General features: G+C 37.4%; 1 protein-coding gene and 1 pseudogene across 2 annotated transcripts in view; both read right to left on the reverse strand.

The window, feature by feature from the left end:
* The window catches only part of STRIT1 (small transmembrane regulator of ion transport 1), a 31489-nt gene that overhangs the window by 12235 nt on the left and 3290 nt on the right, over positions 1–15964 (reverse strand). The gene's annotated exons all lie outside the window — the stretch shown is intronic.
* Positions 8978–15964, reverse strand: part of LOC144219983 (casein kinase I-like) — a 112883-nt pseudogene continuing 105896 nt past the window's right edge. The window contains exons 3-4 of the transcript XR_013331567.1: positions 10160–10268; positions 8978–9153 (exon numbers count right to left, since the gene is read on the reverse strand). The product of XR_013331567.1 is annotated as a casein kinase I-like (transcript). The remainder of the gene's footprint in view (positions 9154–10159; positions 10269–15964) is intronic.

Consider the following 15964-nt stretch of genomic DNA (forward strand, 5'->3'; position numbering starts at 1 on the left):
AGACCATGCGTTGGCATTTCCGTATTCTCAAATGATAATTTTTCAATACAAAAAAGGGAGACATCAAAACTGATATTGTCAATGAAGGATATGCTGAGGAAACATTCAGTTGTAAACATATTCTGTAAATGGATTCTTTAACACTTGCCCCTCCCTAAGAGCTATCAAAACTATGGAATCAAGTTTCTGATATTTCCCTTTTTAAAAAATAATTTATTTTTATTGAAAAAAATTTTTTAACATTTATTCATTTTCGAGAGACAGAGAAAGACAGAGTGTGAGTGAAGGAGGGGCACAGAGAGAAGGAGACACAGAATCTGAAGCAGGTTCCAGGCCCCCAGCTGTCAGCACAGAGCCTGGTGCAGGGCTCGAACCCATGAACTGTGAGATGATGACCTGAGCCAAAGTCAGATGCTCAACTGACTGAGCCACCCAGGTACCCCCTGATATTTCCCTTTTACTACCCAAAGATATACACCTCTTCCACCCGCATACCCCAAGTAATAGGAGCCCCAAATTTACCCATCAGAGCCAAAGGCCATTTTGGGGGTTGAGGAAGTGTGGCTGGCTCTCTCCACATGGTGGCAAAATTACTCCTGCTGGGGGCTGGGCTGTATACAGAACAGCAGAATAATGCTCCTCTCCCAACATTCATCCCACACAACCTTCGAGAACTGTTAATATAGGATTAAGCAGCACAAAACCACAGCAGACAGATAGTTAAATAACTGTACTTTATGAACTACTCAGAACTCCTGAATAAACTGTTCTAAATCCTAAGGCTTTAAGCTATAAAAGAGCAACTTAGCACAAAACTCAAAGGAGTGAATAATCAACATGCTTGAAGGACAGAGCCATCCTTGGCCTGCACATTCGCTCTGGTACAGTGACTACATTTTTCTCCCAGGCCTTTGACCATGTGCTCTCCCAGAGGACCTATGGTCCCCTTGCTGGCCAACATGGCTCCCAGGGGGAAAGCATTCACCCCACAGACAGCGCTCATTGGAGGCTTCACACAGCCTCACAAGTTAGAACCCCAGGGAACACTACAGAATCTGTGAGAGCCACCCCAGGAGTAATTCTGTTCCCTAGACCCAGCTCTTCCCACCAGCATTCTGGTTCCTAAAACTATTATGATAGGAGACAAAATCTTTTATTCTATAGTAAAGTCATAACCAAAAGATTTGTACTTTCGTCTTCATTGTATTCTAAATATCTATACATTTAAACTTTTTTTCCAACACTTTATTATGACATTTTCAAGCACATGGCAATGTTGAGATAGTTTTATAATTACAAAATTTCCCATCTATACAACTCTGTCATCAATCCATCTGATTTTTTTTTTTTGCAAAATAAATTGCAGATAGCAGCACACTTCCCTCCGAATAGTTTAGTATGCATATCATTGGACAAAAGTCCAATACTTTTTAATAGACTTTTCTTTCAAAATAAACGTTACATACAATGAAATGCACAAATCTTAACTGCACATCAACTGAATTTTGATAAATGCATACACCTCTGTAACCTAAAGTCTTTTTTTTTTTTTTCATTTAAATCCAAATCAGTTAACATATAGTGTAATAACGATTTCAGGAACAGAATTTAGTGATTCATCACTTATAACACCCGTGATCATCCCAACAAGTGCCCTCCTTAACGCTCATCACCCTCTTAGGCCATTCCCCCCACACCTAACACCCCACCAGCAACCGTCAGTTTGTTCTCTGTATTTAAAAGTCTTTTATTGTAAACTTAACTCTTAACAGGATAGAGACCTGAATCTATTTCTTGACCTGCTAGCTTTTATTAATGAGCTGTGTATTCACCTACAAGTAACAATCTGTTTTAAATATCCTAGCTTTAAAATATATTTTAAAATCTGCCTGTCTCATCCCCCTTTATTGCTCTTATTTTCAGAATTATTTTTGCTATTCTTAACAGATTTTTTCTCTTGAATTTTCAAACCACTTAGTTCCCACAAAAAAGAAAAAAAAATGAAAATGAAAGCAAAAAGTCCTTATTTTTAATTGACTTGCATTAAGTTTAGGATTAATTTGGGGATATGTGAGACTTCATAATATTCTATCTACCCTTCCAAGAACACAAGATGCTTTTCTGTTTAGTCAAGCCTTCTTTTATGTGTTAGAATTCTTTTTGTAAAATTCTTACACATTTCTTCTTGAGCTATTCATAGGTTGTTTTTGTAAATGTGGTTTTTCCATTATACTTTTTTATGTAAATGTTGTATACAAACATCCAGATTTGCTTATGATCAACAGGAATTTTCACTATTTTCTTAGGTTTCAATATATAAATCATTATCTAGAAACAATAATTTACCTTCTCTTTTCCAATTTCTATATCTCTTCCTCCTACTACATTTATAATTGCATCAGTTAGAGCCGGGCTCTCATTAGACAGGCATTAGTGCTTTGAACAACTTTTATATATCTCTTTCACAGTAAATAGCCTCTGAATATGGAAAATGGCCTTCCTTTTAGGGGGGAGTGGGTGGTTTTAGCAATTTCCACTTCACCCCAATACTGAGTCAATCAAGAGTCAATTATTTCCATTTCCTCAGTATCCATGGTCATTTCCCCATCTCCCTCCTTATTTTGTAAAATTATGCTTTTCTCCTTTTCACTAGTTTTTCAAAGAGCCAGCTCTTGAATTTATTTTTCAGGTTTATCATTTTCCTATTTTATATTCGTTAATTTTTGCTTTTAAATTTATGAGTTGCTTCCTTCACCTTTTCTTAGGTTTATCTCCTTGTTTTTTGTCTAATTGTTAAAATTTGATGCTTACTTCATTAATTTTTGTTCATCTATAAAAACATTTAAGGTTGTGTATTTTTCCTCTGAGCACAGTTTTAGCTGTATCCCATGGGTTCTGACATGCCATGCTTTAATTAATAATATTTTCTAGATATTGTGACATATTACTTTTGATTTTCTCTTTGACAAAGGAATTGTTTGAGAGAATTTTTAAATTTCCAAGTGGTATTTTGCTTTTAAAATGGATCATGGAGGAGTGCCTGGGTAGCTCAGTTGGTTGAGCATCCAGACTCTTGATTTTGCCTCAGGTCATGATCCCAGGGTCATGGGATCCAGCCCCCCCTTGGGCTCCACACTGAGCATGGAGCCTACTTAAGATTCTCAATTTCTCTCTCTCTCTCCTCCTCTGTCCCTCTCCCCTACTTGCTCACTCTCTCTCTGTTTCTCTCTCTAAAATAAAAAATAAATAGGGGTGCCTGGGTGGCTCAGGCAGTTCAGCATCCGACTTCACCTTAGGTCATGATTTCATGGTCCGTATTGCGCCCTGCATCTAGCTCTGTGCTGACAGCTCAGAGTTTAGAGCCTGCTTCAGATTCTGTGTCTCCCTCTCTCTCTGCCCCTCCCCCACTCATGCTCTGTCTCTCTCCATCTCTCAAAAATGAGTAAGCACTTAAAAATGTTTTTAAATAAGAAGTAAACAAAATGAAACATGGAGTAACTCTTTTTATAGGACAAAAATTTTAATATATGATACTATGTATTTATGCCATCTGTTCAGGGAGTGTTGTTTCCTATATGTTGTATATTTTTCTACAAAACACTCATTTAATGTATGCATATATATACATATATATATACATAAAGTGTGTGTGCTTAAATATACCTTTAACTAATATGCATCAACAGCTAAGTGCTAGCATTGTATTTGTGACCCAAATACACTGACTTGTTTATCCCTTAATTAGCTTCTTTTATTACAGAAAATCAAGTCTCACAAAGATTAAGCAATTAATCAAACATCCACATAGTAGATCTCAGAATCAAAATAATAGAGCAAGATGCCTGCCCAGGTATGGCTGATTCCACTGCCAATACAATCCTACCTCCTCAGACTGCATCATTAGAACCATACGGGGAAACAAAGCACAAAGTACTTACCGTCTAGAGGAGATACATGCACAACACACCACCATAAACGTGCAATCAATGACGGTGTCATGGATGCCTACTGAGGAATGCAGGTGAGTAACTGCACATTGCAGACGTACAAGGTTTTTAGAGATTTCACATGCTGGGAGTGCGCCAGGACAGTTATTCTGCTTTTGAAGTTCTTTCAGACTTCAAGGTATTCCTTGAAGAGGTTCCTTTCTGAGTTTCACTCTCACCATCAGGAATGCTTTCTCATACCCAACCTAATTACTTCATGCTGAGGGTTAGCTCTCTCTTCAGGATTCTTCAGAGATGGAGACCAGCTGGTCCCTATTCTCTGCATAGTAATGCCTTGTAAACTCGAGTGAGGCCTTCCACAGTCATTGTCTCTGAGATAAATAATCCTAGTCTCTAAATACTACATTTTTGCAAAAATATTTTCTAAAACTGTGGTTATTTTTCTGCCAGGGAAGGACAGTGTTTATGCAGTCCACATACAGTTGCTAAGTTGTGTTGACCATTCATGAGCTACTGCATGGTGAGGTGGTGAAGGTCATTGCAAGATCTTTCTGGTGTCTACAAGTCTGTTCAGGCCTCCTGAGGCCTTTTAACCTAGGTCATAAGATTCAAAGCATTTGCCATCCACCTCCTACACTTAAGGTGCTGAGGAAAATTGAGAACGCCTGGGTGGCTCAATTGGTCGTGTCTGATTTCGGGGCTCAGGTCGTAATCTCACAGTTCATGAGTTCCAGCCCCATGTCGGGCTCTGTGCTGACAGCTCAGAGCCTGGAGCCTGCTTCAGATTCTGTCTCCCTCTCTCTCTTTGCTCCTCCCCTGCTCGTGTGTTCTCTCCCTCTCTCAAAATAAACATTTTTAAAAATTAAAGGTGCTCAGGAAAATCAAAATTGCACATGATGAAAAGAAAATATGAGAAAGCATGTAGACAGCAGAGAAGTATGAAAATATGAGAGATTTGTGGTGATTTGTTGAAGTGCATTTATTCTTAGTTTTAAAAATCATGAAAACTTATTTGATAGAAAGGAAATAAAATGAACACCCAGGGTCTGTGATAACAGAGTAAATTTTTTTAAGGCAAGAAAAGAAAGATAATCCATCCAAATCTCTTCCCATTCCAAGACACTAGAATGATTTCAGGCATCTCTAGAAATCATATGATAATGACAGAAATCTAGCTGCATGTTAATGATAGAAAAGTGGAGGGATTTATTGAGATTGAGTTACTGTATGAAAGAAAGTATCATATTATAGAAGTGATTTTTATAAAGATAAAATCATCAATGCCTATAGTATATTACTTGAAGGAATAATTTCTATAAGGTATCACAAACAAATATTTTTATATTTCTTTAAATAAAAATAATTATCAAGAGCTTTATTCATCCAGTGGCATCACTAACCCATAGGGCTTCAAAATCCTTCACTAGATCTTTATAGGAAGTAAAGACATAAAAGCCATTACGTAAATGAATGAGAGATCTTCTGGTTTCTCCCTAAAGGTGTGTGTCAATCAACCCACATTCCACTGGCCAGAATTCAATCACAAATCTAAAGCGAAGGAAGGGGAGTGTCATCTACCTGTGTGTTCAAGTACCCATCTAGTCTCTGCCACTGTATTTATCTTTATGTCTAATAAAATACTTTGCTCATGGGTGCTTAATAACAAATTAATATTAATTAATACAATAAAATTTGTATTAATACAAAGCTATATTTCCTTCAAGAAACAAAAACTGCAAATGACATATCCAATAAAGGGTTAGTATCCAAAATATACAAAGAATTTATAAAAGCCAACCACCAAAACACAAATAATCCATTTAAAACATGGGCAGAAGACATGAATAGACATTTCTCCAAAGAAAACATACAGATGGTCAACAGACACATAAAAAGATACTCAACATCACTCATCACTAGGGAATGCAAATCAAAACCTCAATGAGATATCACCTCACACCTGTCAGAATGGCTAAAATCAAAACACAAGAAACAACAGGTGTTGGTGAGGATGTGGAGAAAAAGGAACACTCCTGCACTTTTGGTGAGAATGCAAACTGATACAGCCACTCTGGAAAACAGTTCCTCAAATAGTTAAAAATAGAACTACCCTATGATCCAGCAATTACACTACTGGGTATTGACCCAAAGAACACAAAAAACACTAATTCAAAAGGATATAGGCACCCTTGTGTTTATAGCAGCACAGCACTGTTTACAATAGCTAAATTCTGGAAGCAGCCCAAGTGTCCATCAGCTGATGAATGGATAAAGAATAAATAGTATATATACACAATGGAATATTATTCAGCCACAAAAAAAGAATGGAATCGTGTCATTTGTAATGGCATGGATGGGGCTAGAATATTATGCTATGTGAAATAAGTCAGTCAGAGAAAGACAAATACCATATGATTTCACTCAGATGTGGAATTTAAGAAGCAAAACAACCAAGCAAAGGAAAAAAAAGATAGACAAATCAAGAAATAGACTTTTCATTATGGAAAACAAACTAATCGTTACCAGAGGGGGGAGTGGGTGTGGGGATGAGTTAAATAGGTGATAGGGATTAAGGAGTACACCTGTGATGAGCACTGGATGATGTATGGAACTGCTGAATCACTATATTGTACACCTGAAACTAATACAACGCTGTATGTTAACTAATTAGAAAGAAAATAAAAATGTAAAATAAAAAATAAAAATAAATGGGCACCTGTATGGCTCAGTCGATTAAGAATCCAACTCAATTTTGGCTCAGGTCATAATCTCACGGTTTGTGAGTTCAAGCCCAGTATCGGGCTCTGTGCTGACAGTGTAGAGCCTGCTTAGAATTCTTTCTCTCCCTCTCTCTCTCTGCCCCTACCCTGCTTGCCCTCTCTCTCTCAAAGTAAAACAAATAAACTTAAAAACAATTAATTAAAAATTAAAAACATTACAAATTTTAAAAATAAACTAAAAAAATAAAAACTAGAATAATCAAGAACTAGCACTTAATATAAGGTCATCTACAAATTTCAGTTTAAACACTGCATGTCTCATACTTTATAATGTATAATGAAATTTGAGGGTTGGCTAACCAAATTTTTAACCAGGATTTCTAAAATAAAATAATTTAAAATTTGAACAAAAGAAAAGTATATATATTACTTGATTTTTTTCATACTCAGACTTTTCTAAATTTTATTATTATCTATATTAGCTAATATAATATATGTTCCTTTTCTAATTCATTTTTTAAGTTTTCTTCTTTGTGAAGATTTGAATTGCTTGAATTTTAAAATAAAAAGCATACAACACTTATACAAATAATAAAATCATTATTCATAAAAAAATTCATGTAAAATCATATATTGGCTTTCTCTACAAAGCATTCTAACAAGGAAGAAAGACAAAACAGCAATGATGATCTGTTGATCAAAATGTTTTAGTGTTGAATTTGACCTCTGACAGCTTTAAAGAGATATTTTTAAAGCAGTTATTTTCATATGCTTCTTTCTTAGGAAAAAATGGGGGAAACACGGCTAACTTGACTGTGATGAGTCTTGCACCATGTCCCAATGCTGACCATTTGGAATTTACCAAGACCAATTGAATGTTTGTTTCTTTCTGTAAGAAAGAAAAACAAATGGTTAATACCATCAGCAGATCAATTAAATTACCAGGCATCTACTTCCCAACTGCCTATACTGACATTGTTCTAAAATTAACTATTAGACTTAACTTTAGCAATTGACAGTATATTGCTCAAAAATAACCAGTTTCAACAACTTCTATATTTTTCCCTTCATTGCTTTCTGAATGCCAAATTCCTTCCACTAATGGATTGCTTATGATATGCTAAGGAGTCCATCACTAGAATAGAGTAAGGGTAGAGATAGAATGTGGTCATGATGAAATTGCTATATCCCATTGCGGAGGTGATAAAATTGCATGGTGCCTCATAAATATTTCTGACCCGTTTGCTTACAGGGATGGGAGTATTTATGGTTTGGAAATCTCTGGCTATAAAAAAGCATTCCAGTTTATTCTATGCCATCAAGTAGCCTTTTGTTGAAGTAGAGTTTTATGGGTGAGTTATTACTGGGAAATCTGCCTTTAGAACATTAGTAATGCAATAAATTCCAGCCAGCCCATCTAGGTTATTTTGAGCAGAACTATGTCTAAATGAGCCAACTGCATTTCACCAAAGATATTATATTCTATTCAGAGCCTCATATGTGATCTTCTTGGTCCTTGTCTTTTTGAGACTAGGAATGGCAGAAATAGTCATGCATGGGAGTTTCTTTTAGAGAATTTCAATCAAAAGATGACATAAAAAATTCACTCAGTGAAAATTTGTAGTTAAACCAAGTAAGTGAACTGATCATTAACATTGCAGCTCATGAAAATAGCATGTGAGATCCATGAAGATATTTCTGTCTTGAATATGAAGATTATAGCATGTTCTTTCAGATTTGCACGAAGACTATGAAATCATAGTTCTATAGCTATACCATGTATATCTGTTTTGTTTTCAAATCAGACTAAAAAATGCATTGATATAAGGGATGGCATATAAGAGGCATTTCAACTTTGGAGTCAGATATCCTGTGTTTCAGTAATGGCTCTGCCACTCAGCTGTGTGGCCCTGGACAAATTACATAGCAATTCTGTGCCTCACTGTTCTCCTCTGTAAGAGGAAGACAATAAAAATGTCTATTTTTTGAGAGTTAAATAAGTGTTTTCTCCTACTATTCTTCTTCTTCTGTTACATTCTCATACATAGCATCCTGCAGAATAGTGGGAGCGCAGGAGGCACTCAGTATATAGTCATTGAATAAACTGGCCCTAGTAGATTTTTTTATGGCTATAGAGGCATTTAGTAGTAGCCTAGTGTGGGGTCAGGGTAGTCAGGGATTGGGAATTAGGGAGAACTGAAAACCCAGCTTATTTGAGATATAAACTTTACTAAGCAATTGTCTTAGTTTTCTCATTGGTAAAATGATGCCAAGAATATTATCTTAAAATATCACTGGAATTAGGGGCACCTGGGTTGCTCAGTCAGTTGAGCATCCGACTTCGGCTCAGGTGATGATGTCACGGTTGATGAGTTCGAGCACTGTGTCAGGCTCTGTGCTGACAGCTCAGAGCCTGGAGCCTGCTTCAGATTCTGTGTCTCCCTCTCTCTCTCTCTCTGCCCCTCCTCCGCTCATGCTCTGTTTCTCTGTCTCAAAAATAAGTAAACATTAAAATTTTTTAAAAAAATCGTTGGGATTAGGAACAATATTTGGTGAGCATTGGCAAAATATCTACCACTCAATAAATGATAGCTATCACTAGCTAACACTATGGTTTGTTTCTACTCACAGAACACCTTTGACACTAAATGTCAAGGGTGGGAGTAGGTTTCCCACACCAACAACAAATTCTCCAACCCTTACAATTGAATTGTAATTCAATTCTGACACTAGCCGGAATTAGCACACACCCACTAGTGAAGAGTTTAGTCCCTCAAGACTGCCACCAGTTCACACACCAATCTCAAAGTCCGGGCTTCCTGTACTTCTGACCTACTGGCTATAAATGGAGGGTTCCCATGACCCTCTCCTCAGGTTTGATAATTTTCTAGAATGGCTCAGGAACTCAGAAAAAATAGTTCACTTACTATGACTCGTTTATTCTAAAGGATATAATTCAGAAACAGCGAAGTGTAAAAAATACATAGGGTAGGTAGGGGAAGGGGGGCAGCACACAGCTTGCACACCTCTCTGGGTACACCATTGTCTCAGTGTATTGATGAATTCACCAACCCAGAAGCTCTCTGAACTCCACTGTTTAGAACTCTTGTGGAGGCTTTATTACTTCATTATGCAGGAATGATTGATTAAAACATTGGTCATTGGTGATTAACTCAATCTTCAGCCCCTTTCCCCTCCCTGAGATCTGAGGGTGGGACTGAAAGTTCCAAACCTCCAATCACAGGGGTTGGTTCCTCTGGCAACCAGTCCCCTACCTCTAAGGGTCACCTCATTAGCATGAACTCTGGTATGGCTGAAAGAGGCTTGTAATGAATAACAAAAGATGCTCCCCACATCCCTTTTAGTCAGGAAATTCCAAGGATTTTTGGAGCTCTGCCAGGAACTAGAGAAGACCAAATATACATTTCTCATTATATCACAATATCACACAAACATGTGCAGAATGATGCTATAAAGAATGACAACACTGACCTGCAGACATGATCTCACCACATTTTATAAACGTCTACCTTGCAAAACACTGTGCTCGTGACATGGGATTGAGAGAGATGGAAAACACATGACTTCTGTTGCTCACAGTCTGTTGAGAAGCAGGATTTTAAGAAGATGGTAAAATACACCATTTTTGCAAAGGCAAATGACAAAACTAAAGTTAGTAACACATTTATTATCCTTTGTTCAAGGGAAAACAATCCATGGATTGAGGAAGGTCGGTGTCTCACAAGCAGTGGAACACCCCCCCTGAGGGATTTGGGGCAAGAGTGAACTTTACACAGCATTAGAAGTGGTAACAGGGAGGGGCGCCTGGATGGTTCAGTGGTTAAGAATGACCAGTTCAGGTCATGATCTTACTGTTGGTGAGTTCGAGCCCCAAGTTGGGTTCTGGGCTGTCAGTGTCTGCTTGGGATTCTCTCTCTCTCCCTCTCTCTCTCTGACCCCTCCCCGACTCACTCCCTCTCAAAATAAATAAATAAACATTAGAAAAAAAAAAGTGGCAACAAAAACAGGGCATGATTGGCTGGTGCTGAATATCTGACCTCATTTAGAAAGATCAAGGAATAAGGAAATCATTGGCAGACTGGATATACTGTTGTCTCTGGTCAAGTAGGAAATTTATAGAAACACAGAGATCGGTTTGCTGATGGAGCACCCTGGGCAGGAATGGCTTCATCTTGGACCTAAAATTTATTTCCAATGTATGAATTTTCTTTTTTTTTCTTTTTTTAAAATGTTTTATTTATTTCTGACAGAGAGAGAGAGAGAGAGCAGGGGAGGGCCAGAGAGAGAGGGAGATACAGAATCTGAAAAGCAGGCTCCAGGCTCTGAGCTGTCAGCACAGAGCCTGACGTGGGGCTCAAACCCACGAACCATGAGATCATGACCTGAGCCAAAGTCGGAGGCTCAACCGACTCAGCCACCCAGGCGACCCCCAATGTATGAATTTTCAAAAACTTATTCAAGAACAAGTAGAAAAAACATAAATATAGATCAAAAACCATACTGTAGTAAAACATGACCAGCCCTGTCTTATTAAAGCCCTGAGTAGGTAAAATAGCACAGCAAAAAATTAAAAACTAGGTTATATATAAGATGCCTTGTAAATGTTAGGTACCTCAGTGGTACAAAGTGGTACCCAAAAAAATTTTTAATCTGGAAATCAGAAGATGAGTCTGGGCAACATGGTTTAAGTAAAATAGAAATGTAATTTTTCAGTACAGGTCCCTGAGATTTGATATACATCCACCTACACTCCACCCCCTGACCCCCCACCCAGTATAAGAGGTGATATCAGGCAGTCAGCTGCCAGGCATGGATTCTCCAACCTCACAGTCCCTTGTCTTCATGTGGACTGCTAAAGTCACTAAAGTTCAGCATCCTTCATGAAAAGCAAGGGTGGTTCCAGAAACCCAATTTACTCACACCATCATTAATCTTTGATCTCTTTGCATCCCCTGAATTGACTGTTTGCTGGTTAGGAAGTCCAACATAGAAAAAGTTGTGTTGCTTAAGAAAGCTGTGTTTATTTATTTAAATGTTTATTTATATTTGTTTTTGAGAGAGAGAGAGAGAGAGAGAGAGAGAGAATTCCAAGCAGGCTCCATGCTGTCAGCACAGGGCTCCAACTCACAAATCATGCTATGAGCTGAGCTCAATCATAACCTGAGCTGAAATCAAGAGTCAGATGCTTACCAACTGAGCCACCTAGGGGCTCTAAGAAAGTTGTGCTTAAAAAAGAAAAAAGGTGGGACTCTTGGGTGGCTAGGTCAGTTGAGTGTCTGATTTGCAGGATTGATCCCCCTATAGGGCTCTGTGCTGATAGCACTTAGCCTGCTTGGAATTCTCTCTCTCCCTCTCTTTCTGCCCTTCTCCCATCCTTAAAATAAATAAATAAAACTTTTTTTAAAAAAAAAGTATAAAAATAAAATTGTATTACTCAAAAAATAATTCTCACGGATCCTCAAATGTGGGGTGACTTTTGTTATCTGGCCCATTTTACACAAGAAGAAATTAAGAGTTACAAATCATTACAATTTTTTGTAGTGACTTGCAAAGCATTGGGGGATAAATTCTAAAGCTTCCGATTTATTTTACAAAGTTAGAAAAACTTTCTAAAATGTTAAAATAAAAAAACAGAACTAAAGTCAGCATTTTCAAAACTGATCCAGAAATCCTTCTTTTAAATATACATTAATTAATGAATGATGCACACACACACACAAATGGATTTTGTGATCAAATTATTTAGATAAGTGACATTTACTATGATATTCCTTTCTTGAAGACTCATAATACAGGATCTGAGAAGCTCTGCATAAACAAATCAGTTTAATCAAGAATTTCCCCAACTGATCTGATTGTAAGCAATCACTACCTTTTTGTGGACCAAAGCCTTTCCCAAAGCAAAGAAGGTACCAGATGCCAAAAACAATGATGACCAAAACCATTTGGAAACACATCAGACAAGAAACATAAGGCCACATCCCTTACCCCAACTATTAATAATGAATTCATTATACTTCATAAGTCTGACAAATACTTACATGATTCTCCATTTATACACATATATTTAACTGCTATTCAGATCTTTCAAAGGGTATCGTATTCCCTGAAATATCAGCATCTGTCCAATTTGTTTTTATATTTGTTTTCTGGTTTTTCCACCCATTGTCTTTGAGAGACACAAGTGAAATTTGGAAGAGCCAGAAATAGTCCCAGAGAAAAAGGCTGAACAACCCAGTTAGAGAGAGTAAGAAACAGAAGTTATTTTCTGAAACTTCTAACCAGAGTTGTCTTTAACTCTGACACTCAAGTAGAGGCATGGATGGAATAGAACAGGCTTCCAAGGCAGGTTATGGAAATCCAGTGTAATTCTTTTTACCAGATTAGTCTCTCAATTCTATAAATAGCATATGTGTCTCATATGCTATTTGAACATTAGGCTTTATTTCACCGTGCCCACAGCCATGATGTCTCTCTGCCAACTCCAAGATGGCAGCATCAGGCTTTAACTGGAAACACTTATATAACCTGCATGGTGGATACTAATGATCCAGGGCTTTCTCTGCCCCTGCCTGAACAACCCCTTGACTTTCATAATATCAATCCACAAAGACAGTGGTCATTTGATACAGAATTGAAAAGCATCCATTCTGTAAACTGTATTGAGCTATGAACACCTTGAGCTTGAAAAAAACCAAACTGAAAAATGTCAGATATTGCATTCCATGCACGAAAAATTGGGGAGCTTTAGCCTAAAATAAAACTTTAAATACACCTTGATTTTATTACTAAAGAGCCAGATTTTGTTTCATAAAAGATATTACAAAGTCTCGAATTCCTCTATTTACTAGAGATATAGAATTTCTATATGTTGTTTATATTCTTGATACATATGTCAATTGAAATTCCTAGGTGCCATTTTGATATAAAGTCTACTTTGTTTCATTTGTTAATTTCTAAATCTGGCAAGAGATCATTGTAATAAAAACACAGTATTTTCTTTAAGAGGCAAATGTCAACAATTTCAGTTGAATATCTCTTGTGGCTTAGTTAAAAGGTGGACAAAAGTTACCAAGTTCAATTATGACTCCCCCCAAAAAAACCCTAAATATTTGTAAAAATGGATTTTTCATGCAAGACACGAGGCATGTGCATATAAACTGGTACAAATTAGCATGAGTTTAGGCTATTTCTTTGAAATTTTCATTGTTAATAATGTTTGTGGTTTGAGTCACAACAGTGAAGAAATAATCATAAGGAAAAAAATCCAGTTCTATGCGTGTTCAGCTCCACTAATTATTTCTTATGAACAATATCAAGCATTTTAATTTTTCATTCCAATGAAGCTGGAAAAGACTAGAGGATAAATCATATAAAGACACTTCATTATTAAAAGAGGCCCTGATTACCATCCTGAACAATAGCTTGGAATTTTTTAAAGACAACTCCAATATATCCAAACAGGGAATATTTGCATATTCTTAAACATTTTTACTCCTGAATCATAAAATTGCACCCATTTATTTTTTATTTTAGAATTGTCTATTAGATACTAGAGTGAAAATACAAACACTAAATTTTATGAATTAATATTCCAGACAGTCAATATTAGCATTTCCAGAAGAGTTTATCTTTCTAGGACTGAGATGGACACTGAGGAAGTTTACACCATTAAATGGGAAAACAGTTCCCATTCAGTCTATTTGCAGGGAAACAGACTGTGAGGTTAGCACACAGGAGACTTCCTGGGGGGCTCTGAGGAATGACATAGTGAGGTAAGAGGAGACGTGGGACTAGGCAGAGGGCAAGGTTGAACTGTGATGCAGCTGTGACCAAGGTCTCAGTCAGCTTCAGTGAATCCCGTAGGAGGCCATGGAGTTGGGATGGCCCCCTGGGGCCATGCAAGCTTGAGACAAGAGGGGCAGGCCTTTGTACCTCCACATTGACCAGTTTTTGGATGTAGGCCACCCTAGGGAGGAGATGGAAACTGGGGCAAGGTCATCCCCTTAGGCTAAGAGCAATGCTTAAAAAAGGGCTCAGCTGTGAACTGGCAGCCTGCAATTCTTGGGGCATCTGGTAGATTGAAGGAGGTCTGGGCATTGCACAAAATAGCCACTACCTGTCCCTGGTGTGGTGGACCATCACCAATCAGCGATATCAAGCTGCAAGAATTCCTGACATTAGTAAAATGCAAAGAGAACTCATTTCATGCTTGTCTACTCAGGTAAAATCCAAAGAGAAAAAAATCACCAGGCCAAAACAAAACTAAACAAACAAAAGACCCCATAAAGCTGGAGTATAAGTTTGGTAAGAGCAGAAATAGATGTCATGCAATTCTGAAATAACTAACATCTGAAGAAGTCTGATACTGTTATGTATTTAGATTCTCTCCCCCCCACACATGCACATACCATACACAGCATGATCCTTGAGTGTCAAGAAAATTTAGTCTAGCAACAGCTCCTGGCCAGACAAGTGTGACATCACTCTGATGAGCAGACAGCAAGTGAAGAACTCTGTATGCCATTAGATACTCAGGCCAAAATTCAAAACATGCACTCATAGATAGGTAATATGAATGCACAGGGGACATTGACTTAGCAAGAACACTTTATTTCCCCCATTACAGCATTTCTGCTGCTGAGGAAGTTCTGTTTCCAAACACCTAATCTCAATAAAATGTAAAATGTAAACTCCCTATGTCCTTTCTCAGTCTTCACTGCTTCTCAAAACTAAAATGGTTCACACCAGCCACCCCACCAGATTCCTGGAAATTTTTTTCCCAATTAACAAAATATAATATAGACAAGTACATGTGCTGTCAATGACATTACTAAAATCAACCTGAAAACAGGAAAATCATTAATTATTTTGAAGCCAAACATACAGAATATTAGAAATCGCACTGACTTTTTTAGTGGCACAGTTTGGGGTATAACAGACGAAATCTGTCTTGCATTTTTCCTCAACCAGAAGCCTATCCCTTTTTCAAGGTTAATATACACGAATAGTTTCAGAACCATTTCTACACCTAAGATATATTAATAAGCTATTATATGTGAAGCATACAGTTGGAGAGCAAGAAAGGATCTTACGTCGCCTAGTTCGACCTGTTTTACAGATCAGGGAACTGAGGCCAGAAATGGGAAGACACTCACCAAAGGACAAACAGCTAATGAGTAGCCACTGACACAAGGGAATCCAAATCTCAAAGTGGGGTTCCTTCTGTAGTAATAGCTTCACTAACATTTCAGGAAGTTTTGATGTGTTCTTGTT

Source organism: Crocuta crocuta, unplaced genomic scaffold, assembly GCF_008692635.1.
Source record: "Crocuta crocuta isolate KB4526 unplaced genomic scaffold, BGI_CrCroc_1.0 scaffold19, whole genome shotgun sequence".
Classification (NCBI taxonomy): domain Eukaryota; kingdom Metazoa; phylum Chordata; class Mammalia; order Carnivora; family Hyaenidae; genus Crocuta; species Crocuta crocuta.